Here is a 25,272-nt window from a genome sequence, read left to right as displayed (position 1 = left end):
AGCAGTTCTTCCAGCAGCTCATGGATTTTGTTGAGCAACCTGTTTTCAAAGAGTCATGTTTGAATGTTTGCAATGCAAAGTCGACGTGTCATCAATGTGTCATAATGTACTGGCGACAGTGCTACCTGAATTCATAGTATGAACTGTCAATCACCATAGACGTCAATGTTGCAGCTGGGCTCAGGCCCTGCAAGTCAAGCAGCAGTATTTCAAATTCCTCAACATCAGTGAGTCATTTCCAGTTAAATTCTGGGGATTTGCTCCCTGACAGGGCAGAGGCAGACAAAATGGGAAGAATGTTGAAGAATACCCAGTTGACACTTGACATACATTGTGTGAATCTGGAATTCATTTAATTGTGAGCAAAATATTGCAATTTTTAGCTGGTTCCTTCGATGCCTTCTTTTATCTGTCTATCTTGCATTACATGTGATGTTACCTTTCATCAAATCTGTCGAGATGCATCAGAAGGAACAAAAACGGCTTCAGAAAAAGCTGCAGGATTACTCTGCGGTTTATCAAATCTTGCTTTCAGTTGTTTGATGGTGGTGCAGTGGTAAGCATTGTTGCCTTTCAAGCAGTTGACCTGGGTTCGATTCCCAGCCATCACATTTGTCAATTTCTACTTGTGGTTGATATGGACTTCTGATGACTCTGGTTGCAAGCAGTTCTTCCAGCAGCAGCTCATAGATTTTGTTGAGCAACCTGTTTTCAAAGGGTCCTGTTTGAATGCTTGCAATGCAAAGTCAATGTGTCATAATGTACTGGCGACAGTGCTACCTGAATTCATAGTATGAGCTGTCAATCACCATAGACGTAAATGTTGCAGCTGGGCTCAGGCCCTGCAAGTCAAGCAGCAGTATTTCAAATTCCTCAACATCAGTGAGTCATTTCCAGTTAAATTCTGGGGATTTGCTCCCTGAGAGGGCAGAGGCAGACAAAATGGAAAGAATGTTGAAGAATACCCAGTTGACACTTGACATACATTGTGTGAATCTGGAATTCATTTAATTGTGAGCAAAATATTGCAATTCTTAGCTGGTTCCTTCGATGCTTTCTTTTATCTGTCTATCTTGCATTACATGTGATGTTACCTTTCATCAAATCTGTCGAGTTGCATCAGAAGGAACAAAAACGGCTTCAGAAAAAGCTGCAGGATTACTGTGTGGTTTATCAAAGGCTGCTTTCAGCTGTGTGATGGTGGTGCAGTGGTAAGCATGGTTGTCTTCCAAGCAGTTGACCTGGGTTCAATTCCCAGCCATCACATTTGTCAATTTCTACTTGAGAATGAAATGAACCTCTGATGACTCTGGTTGCAAGCAGTTCTTCCAGCCGCAGCTCATGGATTTTGTTGAGCAACCTGTTTTGAAAGGGTCATGTTTGAATGCTTGCAATGCAAAGTCAATGTGTCATAATGTACTGGCGACAGTGCTACCTGAATTCATTGTATGAGCTGTCAATCACCATAGACGTCAATGTTGCAGCTGGGCTCAGGCCCTGCAAGTCAAGCAGCAGTATTTCAAATTCCTCAACAACATCAGTGAGTCATTTCCAGTTAAATTCTGGGGATTTGCTCCCTGAGAGGGCAGAGGCAGACAAAATGGAAAGAATGTTGAAGAATACCCAGTTGACACTTGACATACATTGTGTGAATCTGGAATTCATTTAATTGTGAGCAAAATATTGCAATTTTTAGCTGGTTCCTTCGATGCTTTCTTTTATCTGTCTATCTTGCATTGCATGTGATGTTACCTTTCATCAAATCTGTCGAGTTGCATCAGAAGGAACAAAAACGGCTTCAGAAAAAGCTGCAGGATTACTGTGCGGTTTATCAAAGGTTGTTTTCAGCTGTGTGATGGTGGTGCAGTGGTAAGCATGGTTGCCTTCCAAGCAGTTGATCTAGGTTCGATTTCCAGCCATCACATTTGTCAATTTCTACTTGTGGATGAAATGGACTTCTGATGACTCTGGTTGCAAGCAGTTGTTCCAGCAGCTCATGGATTTTGTTGAGCAACCTGTTTTCAAAGGGTCCTGTTTGAATGCTTGCAATGCAAAGTCAATGTGTCATAATGTACTGGCGACAGTGCTACCTGAATTCACAGTATGAGCTGTCAATCACCACAGATGTCAATGTTGCAGCTGGGCTCAGGCCCTGCAAGTCAAGCAGCAGTATTTCAAATTCCTCAACAACATCAGTGAGTCATTTCCAGTTAAATTCTGGGGATTTGCTCCCTGAGAGGGCAGAGGCAGACAAAATGGGAAGAATGTTGAAGAATACCCAGTTGACACTTGACATACATTGTGTGAATCTGGAATTCATTTAATTGTGAGCAAAATATTGCAATTTTTAGCTGGTTCCTTCGATGCTTTCTTTTATCTGTCTATCTTGCATTACATGTGATGTTACCTTTCATCAAATCTGTCGAGTTGCATCAGAAGGAACAAAAACGGCTTCAGAAAAAGCTGCAGGATTACTGTGCGGTTTATCAAAGTTAGTTTTCAGTTGTGTGATGGTGGTGCAGTGGTAAGCATGGTTGCCTTCCAAGCAGTTGACCTGGGTTCGATTCCCAGCCATCACATTTGTCAATTTCTACTTGAGAATGAAATGAACCTCTGATGACTCTGGTTGCAAGTAGTTCTTCCAGCCGCAACTCATTGATTTTGTTGAGCAACCTGTTTTCAAAGGGTCATGTTTGAATGTTTGCAATGCAAAGTCGACGTGTCATCAATGTGCCATAATGTACTGGCGACAGTGCTACCTGAATTCATAGTATGAACTGTCAATCACCATAGACGTCAATGTTGCAGCTGGGCTCAGGCCCTGCAAGTCAAGCAGCAGTGTTTCAAATTCTTTAACAACATCAGTGAGTCATTTCCAGTTAAATTCTGGGGAATTGCTCCCTGAGAGGGCAGAGGCAGACAAAATGGGAAGAATGTTGAAGAATACCCAGTTGACACTTGACATACATTGTGTGAATCTGGAATTCATTTAATTGTGAGCAAAATATTGCAATTTTTAGCTGGTTCCTTCGATGCTTTCTTTTATCTGTCTATCTTGCATTACATGTGATGTTACCTTTCATCAAATCTGTCGAGTTGCATCAGAAGGAACAAAAACAGCTTCAGGAAAAGCTGCAAGATTACTGTGCGGTTTATCAAATCTTGCTTTCAGTTGTTTGATGGTGGTGCAGTGGTAAGCATGGTTGCCTTCTAAGCAGTTGACCTGGGTTCGATTCCCAGCCATCACATTTGTCAATTTCTACTTGTGGATGAAATGGACTTCTGATGACTCTGGTTGCAAGCAGTTCTTCCAGCCGCAGCTCATGGATTTTGTTGAGCAACTTGTTTTCAACGGGTCCTGTTTGAATGCTTGCAATGCAAAGTCAATGTGTCAAAATGTACTGGCGACAGTGCTACCTGAATTCATGGTATGAGCTGTCAATCACCATAGACGTAAATGTTGCAGCTGGGCTCAGGCCCTTGCAAGTCAAGCAGCAGTATTTCAAATTCCTCAACATCAGTGAGTCATTTCCAGTTAAATTCTGGGGATTTGCTCCCTGAGAGGGCAGAGGCAGACAAAATGGAAAGAATGTTGAAGAATACCCAGTTGACACTTGACATACATTGTGTGAATCTGGAATTCATTTAATTGTGAGCAAAATATTGCAATTTTTAGCTGGTTCCTTCGATGCTTTCTTTTATCTGTCTATCTTGCATTACATGTGATGTTACCTTTCATCAAATCTGTCGAGTTGCATCAGAAGGAACAAAAACAGCTTCAGGAAAAGCTGCAGGATTACTGTGCGGTTTATCAAAGTTAGTTTTCAGCTGTGTAATGGTGGTGCAGTGGTAAGCATGGTTGCCTTCCAAGCAGTTGACCTGGGTTCGATTCCCAGCCATCACATTTGTCAATTTCGACTTGTGGATGAAATGGACTTCTGATGACTCTGGTTGCAAGCAGTTCTTCCAGCAGCTCATGGATTTTGTTGAGCAACCTGTTTTCAAAGGGTCCTGTTTGAATGCTTGCAATGCAAAGTCAATGTGTCATAATGTACTGGCGACAGTGCTGCCTGAATTCATAGTATGAGCTGTCAATCACCATAGACGTAAATGTTGCAGCTGGGCTCAGGCCCTGCAAGTCAAGCAGCAGTATTTCAAATTCCTCAACATCAGTGAGTCATTTCCAGTTAAATTCTGGGGATTTGCTCCCTGAGAGGGCAGAGGCAGACAAAATGGAAAGAATGTTGAAGAATACCCAGTTGACACTTGACATACATTGTGTGAATCTGGAATTCATTTAATTGTGAGCAAAATATTGCAATTTTTAGCTGGTTCCTTCGATGCTTTCTTTTATCTGTCTATCTTGCATTGCATGTGATGTTACCTTTCATCAAATCTGTCGAGTTGCATCAGAAGGAACAAAAACGGCTTCAGAAAAAGCTGCAGGATTACTGTGCGGTTTATCAAAGGTTGTTTTCAGCTGTGTGATGGTGGTGCAGTGGTAAGCATGGTTGCCTTCCAAGCAGTTGATCTGGGTCGGATTCCCAGCCATCACATTTGTCAATTTATACTTGAGGATGAAATGAACCTCTGGTTGCAAGTAGTTCTTCCAGCCGCAACTCATGGATTTTGTTGAGCAACCTGTTTTCAAAGGGTCATGTTTGAATGTTTGCAATGCAAAGTCGACGTGTCATCAAGGTGTCATAATGTACTGGCGACAGTGCTACCTGAATTCATAGTATGAACTGTCAATCACCATAGACGTCAATGTTGCAGCTGGGCTCAGGCCCTGCAAGTCAAGCAGCAGTGTTTCAAATTCTTTAACAACATCAGTGAGTCATTTCCAGTTAAATTCTGGGGAATTGCTCCCTGAGAGGGCAGAGGCAGACAAAATGGGAAGAATGTTGAAGAATACCCAGTTGACACTTGACATACATTGTGTGAATCTGGAATTCATTTAATTGTGAGCAAAATATTGCAATTTTTAGCTGGTTCCTTCGATGCTTTCTTTTATCTGTCTATCTTGCATTACATGTGATGTTACCTTTCATCAAATCTGTCGAGTTGCATCAGAAGGAACAAAAACAGCTTCAGGAAAAGCTGCAAGATTACTGTGCGGTTTATCAAATCTTGCTTTCAGTTGTTTGATGGTGGTGCAGTGGTAAGCATGGTTGCCTTCTAAGCAGTTGACCTGGGTTCGATTCCCAGCCATCACATTTGTCAATTTCTACTTGTGGATGAAATGGACTTCTGATGACTCTGGTTGCAAGCAGTTCTTCCAGCCGCAGCTCATGGATTTTGTTGAGCAACTTGTTTTCAACGGGTCCTGTTTGAATGCTTGCAATGCAAAGTCAATGTGTCAAAATGTACTGGCGACAGTGCTACCTGAATTCATAGTATGAGCTGTCAATCACCATAGACGTAAATGTTGCAGCTGGGCTCAGGCCCTTGCAAGTCAAGCAGCAGTATTTCAAATTCCTCAACATCAGTGAGTCATTTCCAGTTAAATTCTGGGGATTTGCTCCCTGAGAGGGCAGAGGCAGACAAAATGGAAAGAATGTTGAAGAATACCCAGTTGACACTTGACATACATTGTGTGAATCTGGAATTCATTTAATTGTGAGCAAAATATTGCAATTTTTAGCTGGTTCCTTCGATGCTTTCTTTTATCTGTCTATCTTGCATTACATGTGATGTTACCTTTCATCAAATCTGTCGAGTTGCATCAGAAGGAACAAAAACAGCTTCAGGAAAAGCTGCAGGATTACTGTGCGGTTTATCAAAGTTAGTTTTCAGCTGTGTAATGGTGGTGCAGTGGTAAGCATGGTTGCCTTCCAAGCAGTTGACCTGGGTTCGATTCCCAGCCATCACATTTGTCAATTTCTACTTGTGGATGAAATGGACTTCTGATGACTCTGGTTGCAAGCAGTTCTTCCAGCAGCTCATGGATTTTGTTGAGCAACCTGTTTTCAAAGGGTCCTGTTTGAATGCTTGCAATGCAAAGTCAATGTGTCATAATGTACTGGCGACAGTGCTGCCTGAATTCATAGTATGAGCTGTCAATCACCATAGACGTAAATGTTGCAGCTGGGCTCAGGCCCTGCAAGTCAAGCAGCAGTATTTCAAATTCCTCAACATCAGTGAGTTATTTCCAGTTAAATTCTGGGGATTTGCTCCCTGAGAGGGCAGAGGCAGACAAAATGGAAAGAATGTTGAAGAATACCCAGTTGACACTTGACATACATTGTGTGAATCTGGAATTCATTTAATTGTGAGCAAAATATTGCAATTTTTAGCTGGTTCCTTCGATGCTTTATTTTATCTGTCTATCTTGCATTGCATGTGATGTTACCTTTCATCAAATCTGTCGAGTTGCATCAGAAGGAACAAAAACGGCTTCAGAAAAAGCTGCAGGATTACTGTGCGGTTTATCAAAGGTTGTTTTCAGCTGTGTGATGGTGGTGCAGTGGTAAGCATGGTTGCCTTCCAAGCAGTTGATCTGGGTTCGATTCCCAGCCATCACATTTGTCAATTTATACTTGAGGATGAAATGAACCTCTGGTTGCAAGTCGTTCTTCCAGCCGCAACTCATGGATTTTGTTGAGCAACCTGTTTTCAAAGGGTCATGTTTGAATGTTTGCAATGCAAAGTCGACGTGTCATCAATGTGTCATAATGTACTGGCGACAGTGCTACCTGAATTCATAGTATGAACTGTCAATCACCATAGACGTCAATGTTGCAGCTGGGCTCAGGCCCTGCAAGTCAAGCAGCAGTGTTTCAAATTCTTTAACAACATCAGTGAGTCATTTCCAGTTAAATTCTGGGGAATTGCTCCCTGAGAGGGCAGAGGCAGACAAAATGGGAAGAATGTTGAAGAATACCCAGTTGACACTTGACATACATTGTGTGAATCTGGAATTCATTTAATTGTGAGCAAAATATTGCAATTTTTAGCTGGTTCCTTCGATGCTTTCTTTTATCTGTCTATCTTGCATTACATGTGATGTTACCTTTCATCAAATCTGTCGAGTTGCATCAGAAGGAACAAAAACAGCTTCAGGAAAAGCTGCAAGATTACTGTGCGGTTTATCAAATCTTGCTTTCAGTTGTTTGATGGTGGTGCAGTGGTAAGCATGGTTGCCTTCTAAGCAGTTGACCTGGGTTCGATTCCCAGCCATCACATTTGTCAATTTCTACTTGTGGATGAAATGGACTTGTGATGACTCTGGTTGCAAGCAGTTCTTCCAGCCGCAGCTCATGGATTTTGTTGAGCAACTTGTTTTCAACGGGTCCTGTTTGAATGCTTGCAATGCAAAGTCAATGTGTCAAAATGTACTGGCGACAGTGCTACCTGAATTCATAGTATGAGCTGTCAATCACCATAGACGTAAATGTTGCAGCTGGGCTCAGGCCCTTGCAAGTCAAGCAGCAGTATTTCAAATTCCTCTACATCAGTGAGTCATTTCCAGTTAAATTCTGGGGATTTGCTCCCTGAGAGGGCAGAGGCAGACAAAATGGAAAGAATGTTGAAGAATACCCAGTTGACACTTGACATACATTGTGTGAATCTGGAATTCATTTAATTGTGAGCAAAATATTGCAATTTTTAGCTGGTTCCTTCGATGCTTTCTTTTATCTGTCTATCTTGCATTACATGTGATGTTACCTTTCATCAAATCTGTCGAGTTGCATCAGAAGGAACAAAAACAGCTTCAGGAAAAGCTGCAGGATTACTGTGCGGTTTATCAAAGTTAGTTTTCAGCTGTGTGATGGTGGTGCAGTGGTAAGCATGGTTGCCTTCCAAGCAGTTGACCTGGGTTCGATTCCCAGCCATCACATTTGTCAATTTCTACTTGTGGATGAAATGGACTTCTGATGACTCTGGTTGCAAGCAGTTCTTCCAGCAGCTCATGGATTTTGTTGAGCAACCTGTTTTCAAAGGGTCCTGTTTGAATGCTTGCAATGCAAAGTCAATGTGTCATAATGTACTGGCGACAGTGCTACCTGAATTCATAGTATGAGCTGTCAATCACCACAGATGTCAATGTTGCAGCTGGGCTCAGGCCCTGCAAGTCAAGCAGCAGTATTTCAAATTCCTCAACAACATCAGTGAGTCATTTCCAGTTAAATTCTGGGGATTTGCTCCCTGAGAGGGCAGAGGCAGACAAAATGGGAAGAATGTTGAAGAATACCCAGTTGACACTTGACATACATTGTGTGAATCTGGAATTCATTTAATTGTGAGCAAAATATTGCAATTTTTAGCTGGTTCCTTCGATGCTTTCTTTTATCTGTCTATCTTGCATTACATGTGATGTTACCTTTCATCAAATCTGTCGAGTTGCATCAGAAGGAACAAAAACGGCTTCAGAAAAAGCTGCAGGATTACTGTGCGGTTTATCAAAGTTAGTTTTCAGTTGTGTGATGGTGGTGCAGTGGTAAGCATGGTTGCCTTCCAAGCAGTTGACCTGGGTTCGATTCCCAGCCATCACATTTGTCAATTTCTACTTGAGAATGAAATGAACCTCTGATGACTCCGGTTGCAAGTAGTTCTTCCAGCCGCAACTCATGGATTTTGTTGAGCAACCTGTTTTCAAAGGGTCATGTTTGAATGTTTGCAATGCAAAGTCGACGTGTCATCAATGTGTCATAATGTACTGGCGACAGTGCTACCTGAATTCATAGTATGAACTGTCAATCACCATAGACGTCAATGTTGCAGCTGGGCTCAGGCCCTGCAAGTCAAGCAGCAGTGTTTCAAACTCTTTAACAACATCAGTGAGTCATTTCCAGTTAAATTCTGGGGAATTGCTCCCTGAGAGGGCAGAGGCAGACAAAATGGGAAGAATGTTGAAGAATACCCAGTTGACACTTGACATAGATTGTGTGAATCTGGAATTCATTTAATTGTGAGCAAAATATTGCAATTTTTAGCTGGTTCCTTCGATGCTTTCTTTTATCTGTCTATCTTGCATTACATGTGATGTTACCTTTCATCAAATCTGTCGAGTTGCATCAGAAGGAACAAAAACAGCTTCAGGAAAAGCTGCAAGATTACTCTGCGGTTTATCAAATCTTGCTTTCAGTTGTTTGATGGTGGTGCAGTGGTAAGCATGGTTGCCTTCTAAGCAGTTGACCTGGGTTCGATTCCCAGCCATCACATTTGTCAATTTCTACTTGAGAATGAAATGAACCTCTGATGACTCTGGTTGCAAGTAGTTCTTCCAGCCGCAACTCATGGATTTTGTTGAGCAACCTGTTTTCAAAGGGTCATGTTTGAATGTTTGCAATGCAAAGTCGACGTGTCATCAATGTGTCATAATGTACTGGCGACAGTGCTACCTGAATTCATCGTATGAACTGTCAATCACCATAGACGTCAATGTTGCAGCTGGGCTCAGGCCCTGCAAGTCAAGCAGCAGTGTTTCAAATTCTTTAACAACATCAGTGAGTCATTTCCAGTTAAATTCTGGGGAATTGCTCCCTGAGAGGGCAGAGGCAGACAAAATGGGAAGAATGTTGAAGAATACCCAGTTGACACTTGACATACATTGTGTGAATCTGGAATTCATTTAATTGTGAGCAAAATATTGCAATTTTTAGCTGGTTCCTTCGATGCTTTCTTTTATCTGTCTATCTTGCATTACATGTGATGTTTCCTTTCATCAAATCTGTCGAGTTGCATCAGAAGGAACAAAAACAGCTTCAGGAAAAGCTGCAAGATTACTCTGCGGTTTATCAAATCTTGCTTTCAGTTGTTTGATGGTGGTGCAGTGGTAAGCATGGTTGCCTTCTAAGCAGTTGACCTGGGTTCGATTCCCAGCCATCACATTTGTCAATTTCTACTTGTGGATGAAATGGACTTTTGATGACTCTGGTTGCAAGCATTTCTTCCAGCAGCAGCTCATGGATTTTGTTGAGCAACCTGTTTTCAAAGGGTCCTGTTTGAATGCTTGCAATGCAAAGTCAATGTGTCATAATGTACTGGCGACAGTGCGACCTGAATTCAAAGTATGAGCTGTCAATCACCATAGACGTAAATGTTGCAGCTGGGCTCAGGCCCTTGCAAGTCAAGCAGCAGTATTTCAAATTCCTCTACATCAGTGAGTCATTTCCAGTTAAATTCTGGGGATTTGCTCCCTGAGAGGGCAGAGGCAGACAAAATGGAAAGAATGTTGAAGAATACCCAGTTGACACTTGACATACATTGTGTGAATCTGGAATTCATTTAATTGTGAGCAAAATATTGCAATTTTTAGCTGGTTCCTTCGATGCTTTCTTTTATCTGTCTATCTTGCATTACATGTGATGTTACCTTTCATCAAATCTGTCGAGTTGCATCAGAAGGAACAAAAACAGCTTCAGGAAAAGCTGCAGGTTTACTCTGCGGTTTATCAAATCTTGCTTTCAGTTGTTTGATGGTGGTGCAGTGGTAAGCATGGTTGCCTTCCAAGCAGTTGACCTGGGTTTGATACCCAGCCATCACATTTGTCAATTTCTGCTTGTGGATGAAATGGACTTTTGATGACTCTGGTTGCAAGCATTTCTTCCAGCAGCAGCTCATGGATTTTGTTGAGCAACCTGTTTTCAAAGGGTCCTGTTTGAATGCTTGCAATGCAAAGTCAATGTGTCAAAATGTACTGGCGACAGTGCTACCTGAATTCATAGTATGAGCTGTCAATCACCATAGACGTAAATGTTGCAGCTGGGCTCAGGCCCTTGCAAGTCAAGCAGCAGTATTTCAAATTCCTCTACATCAGTGAGTCATTTCCAGTTAAATTCTGGGGATTTGCTCCCTGAGAGGGCAGAGGCAGACAAAATGGAAAGAATGTTGAAGAATACCCAGTTGACACTTGACATACATTGTGTGAATCTGGAATTCATTTAATTGTGAGCAAAATATTGCAATTTTTAGCTGGTTCCTTCGATGCTTTCTTTTATCTGTCTATCTTGCATTACATGTGATGTTACCTTTCATCAAATCTGTCGAGTTGCATCAGAAGGAACAAAAACAGCTTCAGGAAAAGCTGCAGGATTACTGTGCGGTTTATCAAAGTTAGTTTTCAGCTGTGTAATGGTGGTGCAGTGGTAAGCATGGTTGCCTTCCAAGCAGTTGACCTGGGTTCGATTCCCAGCCATCACATTTGTCAATTTCGACTTGTGGATGAAATGGACTTCTGATCACTCTGGTTGCAAGCAGTTCTTCCAGCAGCTCATGGATTTTGTTGAGCAACCTGTTTTCAAAGGGTCCTGTTTGAATGCTTGCAATGCAAAGTCAATGTGTCATAATGTACTGGCGACAGTGCTGCCTGAATTCATAGTATGAGCTGTCAATCACCATAGACGTAAATGTTGCAGCTGGGCTCAGGCCCTGCAAGTCAAGCAGCAGTATTTCAAATTCCTCAACATCAGTGAGTCATTTCCAGTTAAATTCTGGGGATTTGCTCCCTGAGAGGGCAGAGGCAGACAAAATGGAAAGAATGTTGAAGAATACCCAGTTGACACTTGACATACATTGTGTGAATCTGGAATTCATTTAATTGTGAGCAAAATATTGCAATTTTTAGCTGGTTCCTTCGATGCTTTCTTTTATCTGTCTATCTTGCATTGCATGTGATGTTACCTTTCATCAAATCTGTCGAGTTGCATCAGAAGGAACAAAAACGGCTTCAGAAAAAGCTGCAGGATTACTGTGCGGTTTATCAAAGGTTGTTTTCAGCTGTGTGATGGTGGTGCAGTGGTAAGCATGGTTGCCTTCCAAGCAGTTGATCTGGGTTCGATTCCCAGCCATCACATTTGTCAATTTATACTTGAGGATGAAATGAACCTCTGGTTGCAAGTAGTTCTTCCAGCCGCAACTCATGGATTTTGTTGAGCAACCTGTTTTCAAAGGGTCATGTTTGAATGTTTGCAATGCAAAGTCGACGTGTCATCAAGGTGTCATAATGTACTGGCGACAGTGCTACCTGAATTCATAGTATGAACTGTCAATCACCATAGACGTCAATGTTGCAGCTGGGCTCAGGCCCTGCAAGTCAAGCAGCAGTGTTTCAAATTCTTTAACAACATCAGTGAGTCATTTCCAGTTAAATTCTGGGGAATTGCTCCCTGAGAGGGCAGAGGCAGACAAAATGGGAAGAATGTTGAAGAATACCCAGTTGACACTTGACATACATTGTGTGAATCTGGAATTCATTTAATTGTGAGCAAAATATTGCAATTTTTAGCTGGTTCCTTCGATGCTTTCTTTTATCTGTCTATCTTGCATTACATGTGATGTTACCTTTCATCAAATCTGTCGAGTTGCATCAGAAGGAACAAAAACAGCTTCAGGAAAAGCTGCAAGATTACTGTGCGGTTTATCAAATCTTGCTTTCAGTTGTTTGATGGTGGTGCAGTGGTAAGCATGGTTGCCTTCTAAGCAGTTGACCTGGGTTCGATTCCCAGCCATCACATTTGTCAATTTCTACTTGTGGATGAAATGGACTTGTGATGACTCTGGTTGCAAGCAGTTCTTCCAGCCGCAGCTCATGGATTTTGTTGAGCAACTTGTTTTCAACGGGTCCTGTTTGAATGCTTGCAATGCAAAGTCAATGTGTCAAAATGTACTGGCGACAGTGCTACCTGAATTCATAGTATGAGCTGTCAATCACCATAGACGTAAATGTTGCAGCTGGGCTCAGGCCCTTGCAAGTCAAGCAGCAGTATTTCAAATTCCTCAACATCAGTGAGTCATTTCCAGTTAAATTCTGGGGATTTGCTCCCTGAGAGGGCAGAGGCAGACAAAATGGAAAGAATGTTGAAGAATACCCAGTTGACACTTGACATACATTGTGTGAATCTGGAATTCATTTAATTGTGAGCAAAATATTGCAATTTTTAGCTGGTTCCTTCGATGCTTTCTTTTATCTGTCTATCTTGCATTACATGTGATGTTACCTTTCATCAAATCTGTCGAGTTGCATCAGAAGGAACAAAAACAGCTTCAGGAAAAGCTGCAGGATTACTGTGCGGTTTATTAAAGTTAGTTTTCAGCTGTGTGATGGTGGTGCAGTGGTAAGCATGGTTGCCTTCCAAGCAGTTGACCTGGGTTCGATTCCCAGCCATCACATTTGTCAATTTCTACTTGTGGATGAAATGGACTTCTGATGACTCTGGTTGCAAGCAGTTCTTCCAGCAGCTCATGGATTTTGTTGAGCAACCTGTTTTCAAAGGGTCCTGTTTGAATGCTTGCAATGCAAAGTCAATGTGTCATAATGTACTGGCGACAGTGCTACCTGAATTCATAGTATGAGCTGTCAATCACCACAGATGTCAATGTTGCAGCTGGGCTCAGGCCCTGCAAGTCAAGCAGCAGTATTTCAAATTCCTCAACAACATCAGTGAGTCATTTCCAGTTAAATTCTGGGGATTTGCTCCCTGAGAGGGCAGAGGCAGACAAAATGGGAAGAATGTTGAAGAATACCCAGTTGACACTTGACATACATTGTGTGAATCTGGAATTCATTTAATTGTGAGCAAAATATTGCAATTTTTAGCTGGTTCCTTCGATGCTTTCTTTTATCTGTCTATCTTGCATTACATGTGATGTTACCTTTCATCAAATCTGTCGAGTTGCATCAGAAGGAACAAAAACGGCTTCAGAAAAAGCTGCAGGATTACTGTGCGGTTTATCAAAGTTAGTTTTCAGTTGTGTGATGGTGGTGCAGTGGTAAGCATGGTTGCCTTCCAAGCAGTTGACCTGGGTTCGATTCCCAGCCATCACATTTGTCAATTTCTACTTGAGAATGAAATGAACCTCTGATGACTCCGGTTGCAAGTAGTTCTTCCAGCCGCAACTCATGGATTTTGTTGAGCAACCTGTTTTCAAAGGGTCATGTTTGAATGTTTGCAATGCAAAGTCGACGTGTCATCAATGTGTCATAATGTACTGGCGACAGTGCTACCTGAATTCATAGTATGAACTGTCAATCACCATAGACGTCAATGTTGCAGCTGGGCTCAGGCCCTGCAAGTCAAGCAGCAGTGTTTCAAACTCTTTAACAACATCAGTGAGTCATTTCCAGTTAAATTCTGGGGAATTGCTCCCTGAGAGGGCAGAGGCAGACAAAATGGGAAGAATGTTGAAGAATACCCAGTTGACACTTGACATAGATTGTGTGAATCTGGAATTCATTTAATTGTGAGCAAAATATTGCAATTTTTAGCTGGTTCCTTCGATGCTTTCTTTTATCTGTCTATCTTGCATTACATGTGATGTTACCTTTCATCAAATCTGTCGAGTTGCATCAGAAGGAACAAAAACAGCTTCAGGAAAAGCTGCAAGATTACTCTGCGGTTTATCAAATCTTGCTTTCAGTTGTTTGATGGTGGTGCAGTGGTAAGCATGGTTGCCTTCTAAGCAGTTGACCTGGGTTCGATTCCCAGCCATCACATTTGTCAATTTCTACTTGAGAATGAAATGAACCTCTGATGACTCTGGTTGCAAGTAGTTCTTCCAGCCGCAACTCATGGATTTTGTTGAGCAACCTGTTTTCAAAGGGTCATGTTTGAATGTTTGCAATGCAAAGTCGACGTGTCATCAATGTGTCATAATGTACTGGCGACAGTGCTACCTGAATTCATCGTATGAACTGTCAATCACCATAGACGTCAATGTTGCAGCTGGGCTCAGGCCCTGCAAGTCAAGCAGCAGTGTTTCAAATTCTTTAACAACATCAGTGAGTCATTTCCAGTTAAATTCTGGGGAATTGCTCCCTGAGAGGGCAGAGGCAGACAAAATGGGAAGAATGTTGAAGAATACCCAGTTGACACTTGACATACATTGTGTGAATCTGGAATTCATTTAATTGTGAGCAAAATATTGCAATTTTTAGCTGGTTCCTTCGATGCTTTCTTTTATCTGTCTATCTTGCATTACATGTGATGTTTCCTTTCATCAAATCTGTCGAGTTGCATCAGAAGGAACAAAAACAGCTTCAGGAAAAGCTGCAAGATTACTCTGCGGTTTATCAAATCTTGCTTTCAGTTGTTTGATGGTGGTGCAGTGGTAAGCATGGTTGCCTTCGAAGCAGTTGACCTGGGTTCGATTCCCAGCCATCACATTTGTCAATTTCTACTTGTGGATGAAATGGACTTTTGATGACTCTGGTTGCAAGCATTTCTTCCAGCAGCAGCTCATGGATTTTGTTGAGCAACCTGTTTTCAAAGGGTCCTGTTTGAATGCTTGCAATGCAAAGTCAATGTGTCATAATGTACTGGCGACAGTGCGACCTGAATTCAAAGTATGAGCTGTCAATCACCATAGACGTAAATGTTGCAGCTGGGCTCAGGCCCTTGCAAGTCAAGCAGCAGTATTTCAAATTCCTCTACATCAGTGAGTCATTTCCAGTTAAATTCTGGGGATTTGCTCCCTGAGAGGGCAGAGGCAGACAAAATGGAAAGAATGTTGAAGAATACCCAGTTGACACTTGACATACATTGTGTGAATCTGGAATTCATTTAATTGTGAGCAAAATATTGCAATTTTTAGCTGGTTCCTTCGATGCTTTCTTTTATCTGTCTATCTTGCATTACATGTGATGTTACCTTTCATCAAATCTGTCGAGTTGCATCAGAAGGAACAAAAACAGCTTCAGGAAAAGCTGCAGGTTTACTCTGCGGTTTATCAAATCTTGCTTTCAGTTGTTTGATGGTGGTGCAGTGGTAAGCATGGTTGCCTTCCAAGCAGTTGACCTGGGTTTGATACCCAGCCATCACATTTGTCAATTTCTACTTGTGGATGAAATGGACTTTTGATGACTCTGGTTGCAAGCATTTCTTCCAGCAGCAGCTCATGGATTTTGTTGAGCAACCTGTTTTCAAAGGGTCCTGTTTGAATGCTTGCAATGCAAAGTCAATGTGTCATAATGCACTGGCGACAGTGCTACCTGAATTCATAGTATGAACTGTCAATCACCATCGATGTAAATGTTGCAGCTGGGCTCAGGCCCTGCAAGTCAAGCAGCAGTATTTCAAATTCCTCAACATCAGTGAGTCATTTCCAGTTAAATTCTGGGGATTTGCTCCCTGAGAGGGCAGAGGCAGACAAAATGGAAAGAATGTTGAAGAATACCCAGTTGACACTTGACATACATTGTGTGAATCTGGAATTCATTTAATTGTGAGCAAAATATTGCAATTTTTAGCTGGTTCCTTCGATGCTTTCTTTTATCTGTCTATCTTGCATTACATGTGATGTTACCTTTCATCAAATCTGTCGAGTTGCATCAGAAGGAACAAAAACGGCTTCAGAAAAAGCTGCAGGATTACTGTGCGGTTTATCAAAGTTAGTTTTCAGCTGTGTGATGGTGGTGCAGTGGTAAGCATGGTTGCCTTCCAAGCAGTTGACCTGGGTTCGATTCCCAGCCATCACATTTGTCAATTTCTAGTTGAGAATGAAATGAACCTCTGATGACTCTGGTTGAAGGCAGTTCGTCCAGAATCAGCTCATGGATTTTGTTGAGCAACCTGTTTTCAAAGGGTCATGTTTGAATGCTTGCAATGCAAAGTCAATGTGTCATAATGTACTGGCGACAGTGCTACCTGAATTCATTGTATGAACTGTCAATCACCATAGACGTCAATGTTGCAGCTGGGCTCAGGCCCTGCAAGTCAAGCAGCAGTGTTTCAAATTCCTCAACAACATCAGTGAGTCATTTCCAGTTAAATTCTGGGGATTTGCTCCCTGAGAGGGCAGAGGCAGACAAAATGGGAAGAATGTTGAAGAATACCCAGTTGACACTTGACATACATTGTGTGAATCTGGAATTCATTTAATTGTGAGCAAAATATTGCAATTTTTAGCTGGTTCCTTCGATGCCTTCTTTTATCTGTCTATCTTGCATTACATGTGATGTTACCTTTCATCAAATCTGTCGAGTTGCATCAGAAGGAACAAAAACGTTTTCAGAAAAAGCTGCAGGATTACTGTGCGGTTTATCAAAGGTTGTTTTCAGCTGTGTGATGGTGGTGAAGTGGTAAGCATGGTTGCCTTCCAAGCAGTTGACCTGGGTTTGATTCCCAGCCATCACATTTGTCAATTTCTACTTGAGAATGAAATGAACCTCTGATGACTCTGGTTGCAAGCAGTTCTTCCAGCCGCAGCTCATGGATTTTGTTGAGCAACCTGTTTTCAAAGGGTCATGTTTGAATGTTTGCAATGCAAAGTCAATGTGTCATAATGTACTGGCGACAGTGCTACCTGAATTCATAGTATGAACTGTCAATCACCATAGACGTCAATGTTGCAGCTGGGCTCAGGCCCTGCAAGTCAAGCAGCAGTGTTTCAAATTCTTTAACAACATCAGTGAGTCATTTCCAGTTAAATTCTGGGGAATTGCTCCCTGAGAGGGCAGAGGCAGACAAAATGGAAAGAATGTTGAAGAATACCCAGTTGACACTTGACATACATTGTGTGAATCTGGAATTCATTTAATTGTGAGCAAAATATTGCAATTTTTTGCTGGTTCCTTCGATGCTTTCTTTTATCTGTCTATCTTGCATTACATGTGATGTTACCTTTCATCAAATCTGTCGAGTTGCATCAGAAGGAACAAAAACAGCTTCAGGAAAAGCTGCAAGATTACTCTGCGGTTTATCAAATCTTGCTTTCAGTTGTTTGATGGTGGTGCAGTGGTAAGCATGGTTGCCTTCTAAGCAGTTGACCTGGGTTCGATTCCCAGCCATCACATTTGTCAATTTCTACTTGTGGATGAAATGGACTTCTGATGACTCTGGTTGAAGGCAGTTCTTCCAGAATCAGCTCATGGATTTTGTTGAGCAACCTGTTTTCAAAGGGTCCTGTTTGAATGCTTGCAATGCAAAGTCAATGTGTCATAATGTACTGGCGACAGTGCTACCTGAATTCATAGTATGAACTGTCAATCACCATCGACGTCAATGTTGCAGCTGGGCTCAGGCCCTGCAAGTCAAGCAGCAGTATTTCAAATTCCTCAACATCAGTGAGTCATTTCCAGTTAAATTCTGGGGATTTGCTCCCTGAGAGCGCAGAGGCAGACAAAATGGAAAGAATGTTGAAGAATACCCAGTTGACACTTGACATACATTGTGTGAATCTGGAATTCATTTAATTGTGAGCATAATATTGCAATTTTTAGCTGGTTCCTTCGATGCTTTCTTTTATCTGTCTATCTTGCATTACATGTGATGTTACCTTTCATCAAATCTGTCGAGTTGCATCAGAAGGAACAAAAACGGCTTCAGAAAAAGCTGCAGGATTACTGTGCGGTTTATCAAAGTTAGTTTTCAGCTGTGTGATGGTGGTGCAGTGGTAAGCATGGTTGCCTTCCAAGCAGTTGACCTGGGTTCGATTCCCAGCCATCACATTTGTCAATTTCTAGTTGAGAATGAAATGAACCTCTGATGACTCTGGTTGAAGGCAGTTCTTCCAGAATCAGCTCATGGATTTTGTTGAGCAACCTGTTTTCTAAGGGTCATGTTTGAATGCTTGCAATGCAAAGTCAATGTGTCATAATGTACTGGCGACAGTGCTACCTGAATTCATAGTATGAACTGTCAATCACCACAGATGTAAATGTTGCAGCTGGGCTCAGGCCCTGCAAGTCAAGCAGCAGTATTTCAAATTCCTCAACATCAGTGAGTCATTTCCAGTAAAATTCTGGGGATTTGCTCCCTGAGAGGGCAGAGGCAGACAAAATGGAAAGAATGTTGAAGAATACCCAGTTGACACTTGACATACATTGTGTGAATCTGGAATTCATTTAATTGTGAGCAAAATATTGCAATTTTTAGCTGGTTCCTTCGATGCTTTCTTTTATCTGTCTATCTTGCATTACATGTGATGTTACCTTTCATCAAATCTGTCGAGTTGCATCAGAAGGAACAAAAACGGCTTCAGAAAAAGCTGCAGGATTACTGTGCGGTTTATCAAAGGTTGTTTTCAGCTGTGTGATGGTGGTGCAGTGGTAAGCATGGTTGCCTTCCAAGCAGTTGACCTGGGTTTGATTCCCAGCCATCACATTTGTCAATTTCTACTTGTGGATGAAATGGACTTCTGATGACTCTGGTTGCAAGCAGTTCTTCCAGCATCTCATGGATTTTGTTGAGCAACCTGTTTTCAAAGGGTCCCGTTTGAATGCTTGCAATGCAAAGTCAATGTGTCATAATGTACTGGCGACAGTGCCACCTGAATTCATAGTATGAGCTGTCAATCACCATAGATGTCAATGTTGCAGCTGGGCTGAGGCCCTGCAAGTCAAGCAGCAGTATTTCAAATTCCTCAACAACATCAGTGAGTCATTTCCAGTTAAATTCTGGGGATTTGCTCCCTGAGAGGGCAGAGGCAGACAAAATGGGAAGAATGTTGAAGAATACCCAGTTGACACTTGACATACATTGTGTGAATCTGGAATTCATTTAATTGTGAGCAAAATATTGCAATTTTTAGCTGGTTCCTTCGATGCTTTCTTTTATCTGTCTATCTTGCATCACATGTGATGTTACCTTTCATCAAATCTGTCGAGTTGCATCAGAAGGAACAAAAACGGCTTCAGAAAAAGCTGCAGGATTACTGTGCGGTTTATCAAAGTTAGTTTTCAGTTGTGTGATGGTGGTGCAGTGGTAAGCATGGTTGCCTTCCAAGCAGTTGACCTGGGTTCGATTCCCAGCCATCACATTTGTCAATTTCTAGTTGAGAATGAAATGAACCTCTGATGACTCTGGTTGCAAGTAGTTCTTCCAGCCGCAACTCATGGATTTTGTTGAGCAACCTGTTTTCAAAGGGTCATGTTTGAATGTTTGCAATGCAAAGTCGACGTGTCATCAATGTTTCATAATGTACTGGCGACAGTGCTACCTGAATTCATAGTATGAACTGTCAATCACCATAGACGTCAATGTTGCAGCTGGGCTCAGGCCCTGCAAGTCAAGCAGCAGTGTTTCAAATTCTTTAACAACATCAGTGAGTCATTTCCAGTTAAATTCTGGGGAATTGCTCCCTGAGAGGGCAGAGGCAGACAAAATGGAAAGAATGTTGAAGAATACCCAGTTGACACTTGACATACATTGTGTGAATCTGGAATTCATTTAATTGTGAGCAAAATATTGCAATTTTTAGCTGGTTCCTTCGATGCTTTCTTTTATCTGTCTATCTTGCATTACATGTGATGTTACCTTTCATCAAATCTGTCGAGTTGCATCAGAAGGAACAAAAACAGCTTCAGGAAAAGCTGCAAGATTACTCTGCGGTTTATCAAATCTTGCTTTCAGTTGTTTGATGGTGGTGCAGTGGTAAGCATGGTTGCCTTCTAAGCAGTTGACCTGGGTTCGATTCCCAGCCATCACATTTGTCAATTTCTACTTGTGGATGAAATGGACTTCTGATGACTCTGGTTGAAGGCAGTTCTTCCAGAATCAGCTCATGGATTTTGTTGAGCAACCTGTTTTCAAAGGGTCCTGTTTGAATGCTTGCAATGCAAAGTCAATGTGTCATGATGTGCTGGCGACAGTGCTACCTGAATTCACAGTATGAGCTGTCAATCACCATCGATGTAAATGTTGCAGCTGGGCTCAGGCCCTGCAAGTCAAGCAGCAGTATTTCAAATTCCTCAACATCAGTGAGTCATTTCCAGTTAAATTCTGGGGATTTGCTCCCTGAGAGGGCAGAGGCAGACAAAATGGAAAGAATGTTGAAGAATACCCAGTTGACACTTGACATACATTGTGTGAATCTGGAATTCATTTAATTGTGAGCAAAATATTGCAATTTTTAGCTGGTTCCTTCGATGCTTTCTTTTATCTGTCTATCTTGCATTACATGTGATGTTACCTTTCATCAAATCTGTCGAGTTGCATCAGAAGGAACAAAAACGGCTTCAGAAAAAGCTGCAGGATTACTGTGCGGTTTATCAAAGTTAGTTTTCAGCTGTGTGATGGTGGTGCAGTGGTAAGCATGGTTGCCTTCCAAGCAGTTGACCTGGGTTCGATTCCCAGCCATCACATTTGTCAATTTCTACTTGTGGATGAAATGGACTTTTGATGAGTCTGGTTGCAAGCAGTTCTTCCAGCAGCAGCTCATGGATTTTGTTGAGCAACCTGTTTTCAAAGGGTCCTGTTTGAATGCTTGCAATGCAAAGTCAATGTGTCATAATGTACTGGCGACAGTGCTACCTGAATTCATAGTATGAGCTGTCAATCACCATCGACGTCAATGTTGCAGCTGGGCTCAGGCCCTGCAAGTCAAGCAGCAGTATTTCAAATTCCTCAACATCAGTGAGTCATTTCCAGTTAAATTCTGGGGATTTGCTCCCTGAGAGCGCAGAGGCAGACAAAATGGAAAGAATGTTGAAGAATACCCAGTTGACACTTGACATACATTGTGTGAATCTGGAATTCATTTAATTGTGAGCATAATATTGCAATTTTTAGCTGGTTCCTTCGATGCTTTCTTTTATCTGTCTATCTTGCATTACATGTGATGTTACCTTTCATCAAATCTGTCGAGTTGCATCAGAAGGAACAAAAACGGCTTCAGAAAAAGCTGCAGGATTACTGTGCGGTTTATCAAAGTTAGTTTTCAGCTGTGTGATGGTGGTGCAGTGGTAAGCATGGTTGCCTTCCAAGCAGTTGACCTGGGTTCGATTCCCAGCCATCACATTTGTCAATTTCTAGTTGAGAATGAAATGAACCTCTGATGACTCTGGTTGAAGGCAGTTCTTCCAGAATCAGCTCATGGATTTTGTTGAGCAACCTGTTTTCTAAGGGTCATGTTTGAATGCTTGCAATGCAAAGTCAATGTGTCATAATGTACTGGCGACAGTGCTACCTGAATTCATAATATGAACTGTCAATCACCATAGACGTCAATGTTGCAGCTGGGCTCAGGCCCTGCAAGTCAAGCAGCAGTATTTCAAATTCCTCAACATCAGTGAGTCATTTCCAGTTAAATTCTGGGGATTTGCTCCCTGAGAGGGCAGAGGCAGACAAAATGGAAAGAATGTTGAAGAATACCCAATTGACACTTGACATACATTGTGTGAATCTGGAATTCATTTAATTGTGAGCAAAATATTGCAATTTTTAGCTGGTTCCTTCGATGCTTTCTTTTATCTGTCTATCTTGCATTACATGTGATGTTACCTTTCATCAAATCTGTCGAGTTGCATCAGAAGGAACAAAAACGGCTTCAGAAAAAGCTGCAGGATTACTGTGCGGTTTATCAAAGTTAGTTTTCAGCTGTGTGATGGTGGTGCAGTGGTAAGCATGGTTGCCTTCCAAGCAGTTGACCTGTGTTCGATTCCCAGCCACCACATTTGTCAATTTCTAGTTGAGAATGAAATGAACCTCTGATGACTCTGGTTGAAGGCAGTTCTTCCAGAATCAGCTCATGGATTTTGTTGAGCAACCTGTTTTCTAAGGGTCATGTTTGAATGCTTGAAATGCAAAGTCAATGTGTCATAATGTACTGGCGACAGTGCTACCTGAATTCACAGTATGAGCTGTCAATCACCATAGACGTCAATGTTGCAGCTGGGCTCAGCCCCTCAAGTCAAGCAGCAGTATTTCAAATTCCTCAACAACATCAGTGAGTCATTTCCAGTCAAATTCTGGGGATTTGCTCCCTGAGAGGTCAAAGGCAGACAAAATGGGAAGAATGTTGAAGAATACCCAGTTGACACTTGACATACATTGTGTGAATCTGGAATTCATTTAATTGTGAGCAAAATATTGCAATTTTTAGCTGGTTCCTTCGATGCCTTCTTTTGTCTGTCTATCTTGCATTACATGTGATGTTACCTTTCATCAAATCTGTCGAGTTGCATCAGAAGGAACAAAAACGGCTTCAGAAAAAGCTGCAGGATTACTGTGCGGTTTATCAAAGTTAGTTTGCAGCTGTGTGATGGTGGTGCAGTGGTAAGCATGGTTGCCTTCCAAGCAGTTGACCTGGGTTCGATTCCCAGCCATCACATTTGTCAATTTCTACTTGAGAATGGAATGAACCTCTGATGACTCTGGTTGCAAGCAGTTCTTCCAGCCGCAGCTCATGGATTTTGTTGAGCAACCTGTTTTCAAAGGGTCATGTTTCAATGTTTGCAATGCAAAGTCGACGTGTCATCAATGTGTCATAATGTACTGGCGACAGTGCTACCTGAATTCATAGTATGAACTGTCAATCACCATAGACGTCAATGTTGCAGCTGGGCTCAGGCCCTGCAAGTCAAGCAGCAGTATTTCAAATTCCTCAACATCAGTGAGTCATTTCTAGTTAAATTCTGGGGATTTGCTCCCTGACAGGGCAGAGGCAGACAAAATGGAAAGAATGTTGAAGAATACCCAGTTGACACTTGACATACATTGTGTGAATCTGGAATTCATTTAATTGTGAGCAAAATATTGCAATTTTTAGCTGGTTCCTTCGATGCTTTCTTTTATCTGTCTATCTTGCATTACATGTGATGTTACCTTTCATCAAATCTGTCGAGTTGCATCAGAAGGAACAAAAACGGCTTCAGAAAAAGCTGCAGGATTACTGTGCGGTTTATCAAAGTTAGTTTTCAGCTGTGTGATGGTGGTGCAGTGGTAAGCATGGTTGCCTTCCAAGCAGTTGACCTGGGTTCGATTCCCAGCCATCACATTTGTCAATTTCTACTTGTGGATGAAATGGACTTTTGATGACTCTGGTTGCAAGCAGTTCTTCCAGCAGCAGCTCATGGATTTTGTTGAGCAACCTGTTTTCAAAGGGTCCTGTTTGAATGCTTGCAATGCAAAGTCAATGTGTCATAATGTACTGGCGACAGTGCTACCTGAATTCATAGTATGAACTGTCAATCACCATAGACGTCAATGTTGCAGCTGGGCTCAGGCCCTGCAAGTCAAGCAGCAGTATTTCAAATTCCTCAACATCAGTGAGTCATTTCCAGTTAAATTCTGGGGATTTGCTCCCTAACAGGGCAGAGGCAGACAAAATGGAAAGAATGTTGAAGAATACCCAGTTGACACTTGACATACATTGTGTGAATCTGGAATTCATTTAATTGTGAGCAAAATATTGCAATTTTTAGCTGGTTCCTTCGATGCTTTCTTTTATCTGTCTATCTTGCATTACATGTGATGTTACCTTTCATCAAATCTGTCGAGTTGCATCAGAAGGAACAAAAACGGCTTCAGAAAAAGCTGCAGGATTACTGTGCGGTTTATCAAAGTTAGTTTTCAGCTGTGTGATGGTGGTGCAGTGGTAAGCATGGTTGCCTTCCAAGCAGTTGACCTGGGTTCGATTCCCAGCCATCACATTTGTCAATTTCTACTTGAGAATGGAATGAACCTCTGATGACTCTGGTTGCAAGGAGTTCTTCCAGCCGCAGCTCATGGATTTTGTTGAGCAACCTGTTTTCAAAGGGTCATGTTTGAATGTTTGCAATGCAAAGTCGACGTGTCATCAATGTGTCATAATGTACTGGCGACAGTGCTGCCTGAATTCATAGTATGAACTGTCAATCACCATAGACGTCAATGTTGCAGCTGGGCTCAGGCCCTGCAAGTCAAGCAGCAGTTTTTCAAATTCCTCAACATCAGTGAGTCATTTCCAGTTAAATTCTGGGGATTTGCTCCCTGACAGGGCAGAGGCAGACAAAATGGGAAGAATGTTGAAGAATACCCAGTTGACACTTGACATACATTGTGTGAATCTGGAATTCATTTAATTGTGAGCAAAATATTGCAATTTTTAGCTGGTTCCTTCGATGCCTTCTTTTATCTGTCTATCTTGCATTACATGTGATGTTACCTTTCATCAAATCTGTCGAGTTGCATCAGAAGGAACAAAAACAGCTTCAGAAAAAGCTGCAGGATTACTCTGCGGTTTATCAAATCTTGCTTTCAGTTGTTTGATGGTGGTGCAGTGGTAAGCATGGTTGCCTTCCAAGCAGTTGACATGGGTTTGATTCCAAGCCATCACATTTGTCAATTTCTACTTGTGGATGAAATGGACTTTTGATGACTCTGGTTGCAAGCAGTTCTTCCAGCAGCAGCTCATGGATTTTGTTGAGCAACCTGTTTTCAAAGGGTCCTGTTTGAATGCTTGCAATGCAAAGTCAATGTGTCATAATGTGCTGGCGACAGTGCTACCTGAATTCATAGTATGAACTGTCAATCACCATAGACGTCAATGTTGCAGCTGGGCTCAGGCCCTGCAAGTCAAGCAGCAGTATTTCAAATTCCTCAACATCAGTGAGTCATTTCTAGTTAAATTCTG

The 25,272-nt window shown here is 41.8% G+C and overlaps 31 non-coding genes across 31 annotated transcripts; all 31 read left to right on the top strand.

Moving 5' to 3' along the window:
- Positions 1-539: 539 nt before the first annotated feature.
- trnae-uuc (transfer RNA glutamic acid (anticodon UUC)) lies at positions 540-611 on the top strand. The gene has a single exon. It is a non-coding gene; the product is annotated as a tRNA-Glu (tRNA).
- A 583-nt stretch (positions 612-1,194) lies between these two features.
- trnag-ucc (transfer RNA glycine (anticodon UCC)) lies at positions 1,195-1,266 on the top strand. Its single transcript has one exon. It is a non-coding gene; the product is annotated as a tRNA-Gly (tRNA).
- Positions 1,267-2,507: 1,241 nt separating this feature from the next.
- Positions 2,508-2,579, top strand: trnag-ucc (transfer RNA glycine (anticodon UCC)). Its single transcript has one exon. It is a non-coding gene; the product is annotated as a tRNA-Gly (tRNA).
- Positions 2,580-3,176: 597 nt separating this feature from the next.
- trnar-ucu (transfer RNA arginine (anticodon UCU)) lies at positions 3,177-3,248 on the top strand. The gene has a single exon. It is a non-coding gene; the product is annotated as a tRNA-Arg (tRNA).
- Positions 3,249-3,832: 584 nt separating this feature from the next.
- Positions 3,833-3,904, top strand: trnag-ucc (transfer RNA glycine (anticodon UCC)). The gene has a single exon. It is a non-coding gene; the product is annotated as a tRNA-Gly (tRNA).
- Positions 3,905-5,144: 1,240 nt separating this feature from the next.
- On the top strand, positions 5,145-5,216 carry trnar-ucu (transfer RNA arginine (anticodon UCU)). Its single transcript has one exon. It is a non-coding gene; the product is annotated as a tRNA-Arg (tRNA).
- Positions 5,217-5,800: 584 nt separating this feature from the next.
- Positions 5,801-5,872, top strand: trnag-ucc (transfer RNA glycine (anticodon UCC)). The gene has a single exon. It is a non-coding gene; the product is annotated as a tRNA-Gly (tRNA).
- Positions 5,873-6,452: 580 nt separating this feature from the next.
- Positions 6,453-6,524, top strand: trnag-ucc (transfer RNA glycine (anticodon UCC)). Its single transcript has one exon. It is a non-coding gene; the product is annotated as a tRNA-Gly (tRNA).
- Positions 6,525-7,112: 588 nt separating this feature from the next.
- On the top strand, positions 7,113-7,184 carry trnar-ucu (transfer RNA arginine (anticodon UCU)). Its single transcript has one exon. It is a non-coding gene; the product is annotated as a tRNA-Arg (tRNA).
- Positions 7,185-7,768: 584 nt separating this feature from the next.
- Positions 7,769-7,840, top strand: trnag-ucc (transfer RNA glycine (anticodon UCC)). The gene has a single exon. It is a non-coding gene; the product is annotated as a tRNA-Gly (tRNA).
- Positions 7,841-8,423: 583 nt separating this feature from the next.
- On the top strand, positions 8,424-8,495 carry trnag-ucc (transfer RNA glycine (anticodon UCC)). Its single transcript has one exon. It is a non-coding gene; the product is annotated as a tRNA-Gly (tRNA).
- Positions 8,496-9,092: 597 nt separating this feature from the next.
- Positions 9,093-9,164, top strand: trnar-ucu (transfer RNA arginine (anticodon UCU)). The gene has a single exon. It is a non-coding gene; the product is annotated as a tRNA-Arg (tRNA).
- A 597-nt stretch (positions 9,165-9,761) lies between these two features.
- On the top strand, positions 9,762-9,833 carry trnar-ucu (transfer RNA arginine (anticodon UCU)). Its single transcript has one exon. It is a non-coding gene; the product is annotated as a tRNA-Arg (tRNA).
- Positions 9,834-11,073: 1,240 nt separating this feature from the next.
- On the top strand, positions 11,074-11,145 carry trnag-ucc (transfer RNA glycine (anticodon UCC)). Its single transcript has one exon. It is a non-coding gene; the product is annotated as a tRNA-Gly (tRNA).
- A 580-nt stretch (positions 11,146-11,725) lies between these two features.
- Positions 11,726-11,797, top strand: trnag-ucc (transfer RNA glycine (anticodon UCC)). Its single transcript has one exon. It is a non-coding gene; the product is annotated as a tRNA-Gly (tRNA).
- A 588-nt stretch (positions 11,798-12,385) lies between these two features.
- On the top strand, positions 12,386-12,457 carry trnar-ucu (transfer RNA arginine (anticodon UCU)). Its single transcript has one exon. It is a non-coding gene; the product is annotated as a tRNA-Arg (tRNA).
- A 584-nt stretch (positions 12,458-13,041) lies between these two features.
- On the top strand, positions 13,042-13,113 carry trnag-ucc (transfer RNA glycine (anticodon UCC)). Its single transcript has one exon. It is a non-coding gene; the product is annotated as a tRNA-Gly (tRNA).
- Positions 13,114-13,696: 583 nt separating this feature from the next.
- trnag-ucc (transfer RNA glycine (anticodon UCC)) lies at positions 13,697-13,768 on the top strand. Its single transcript has one exon. It is a non-coding gene; the product is annotated as a tRNA-Gly (tRNA).
- Positions 13,769-14,365: 597 nt separating this feature from the next.
- Positions 14,366-14,437, top strand: trnar-ucu (transfer RNA arginine (anticodon UCU)). Its single transcript has one exon. It is a non-coding gene; the product is annotated as a tRNA-Arg (tRNA).
- A 597-nt stretch (positions 14,438-15,034) lies between these two features.
- trnar-ucg (transfer RNA arginine (anticodon UCG)) lies at positions 15,035-15,106 on the top strand. The gene has a single exon. It is a non-coding gene; the product is annotated as a tRNA-Arg (tRNA).
- Positions 15,107-16,345: 1,239 nt separating this feature from the next.
- On the top strand, positions 16,346-16,417 carry trnag-ucc (transfer RNA glycine (anticodon UCC)). Its single transcript has one exon. It is a non-coding gene; the product is annotated as a tRNA-Gly (tRNA).
- Positions 16,418-17,661: 1,244 nt separating this feature from the next.
- On the top strand, positions 17,662-17,733 carry trnar-ucu (transfer RNA arginine (anticodon UCU)). Its single transcript has one exon. It is a non-coding gene; the product is annotated as a tRNA-Arg (tRNA).
- Positions 17,734-18,316: 583 nt separating this feature from the next.
- trnag-ucc (transfer RNA glycine (anticodon UCC)) lies at positions 18,317-18,388 on the top strand. Its single transcript has one exon. It is a non-coding gene; the product is annotated as a tRNA-Gly (tRNA).
- A 583-nt stretch (positions 18,389-18,971) lies between these two features.
- On the top strand, positions 18,972-19,043 carry trnag-ucc (transfer RNA glycine (anticodon UCC)). The gene has a single exon. It is a non-coding gene; the product is annotated as a tRNA-Gly (tRNA).
- A 583-nt stretch (positions 19,044-19,626) lies between these two features.
- Positions 19,627-19,698, top strand: trnag-ucc (transfer RNA glycine (anticodon UCC)). Its single transcript has one exon. It is a non-coding gene; the product is annotated as a tRNA-Gly (tRNA).
- A 597-nt stretch (positions 19,699-20,295) lies between these two features.
- On the top strand, positions 20,296-20,367 carry trnar-ucu (transfer RNA arginine (anticodon UCU)). Its single transcript has one exon. It is a non-coding gene; the product is annotated as a tRNA-Arg (tRNA).
- Positions 20,368-20,950: 583 nt separating this feature from the next.
- On the top strand, positions 20,951-21,022 carry trnag-ucc (transfer RNA glycine (anticodon UCC)). The gene has a single exon. It is a non-coding gene; the product is annotated as a tRNA-Gly (tRNA).
- Positions 21,023-21,605: 583 nt separating this feature from the next.
- On the top strand, positions 21,606-21,677 carry trnag-ucc (transfer RNA glycine (anticodon UCC)). Its single transcript has one exon. It is a non-coding gene; the product is annotated as a tRNA-Gly (tRNA).
- A 1,240-nt stretch (positions 21,678-22,917) lies between these two features.
- Positions 22,918-22,989, top strand: trnag-ucc (transfer RNA glycine (anticodon UCC)). The gene has a single exon. It is a non-coding gene; the product is annotated as a tRNA-Gly (tRNA).
- Positions 22,990-23,583: 594 nt separating this feature from the next.
- On the top strand, positions 23,584-23,655 carry trnag-ucc (transfer RNA glycine (anticodon UCC)). Its single transcript has one exon. It is a non-coding gene; the product is annotated as a tRNA-Gly (tRNA).
- A 583-nt stretch (positions 23,656-24,238) lies between these two features.
- Positions 24,239-24,310, top strand: trnag-ucc (transfer RNA glycine (anticodon UCC)). The gene has a single exon. It is a non-coding gene; the product is annotated as a tRNA-Gly (tRNA).
- The last annotated feature ends 962 nt before the right edge of the window (positions 24,311-25,272 follow it).

The sequence above is a fragment of the Pristiophorus japonicus genome, chromosome 19 (assembly GCF_044704955.1).
Source record: "Pristiophorus japonicus isolate sPriJap1 chromosome 19, sPriJap1.hap1, whole genome shotgun sequence".
In the NCBI taxonomy this organism is placed as follows: Eukaryota; Metazoa; Chordata; class Chondrichthyes; family Pristiophoridae; genus Pristiophorus; species Pristiophorus japonicus.
The sequence above is the reverse complement of the archived record's forward strand: the minus strand, read 5'-3'. Positions and strand labels throughout refer to the sequence as shown.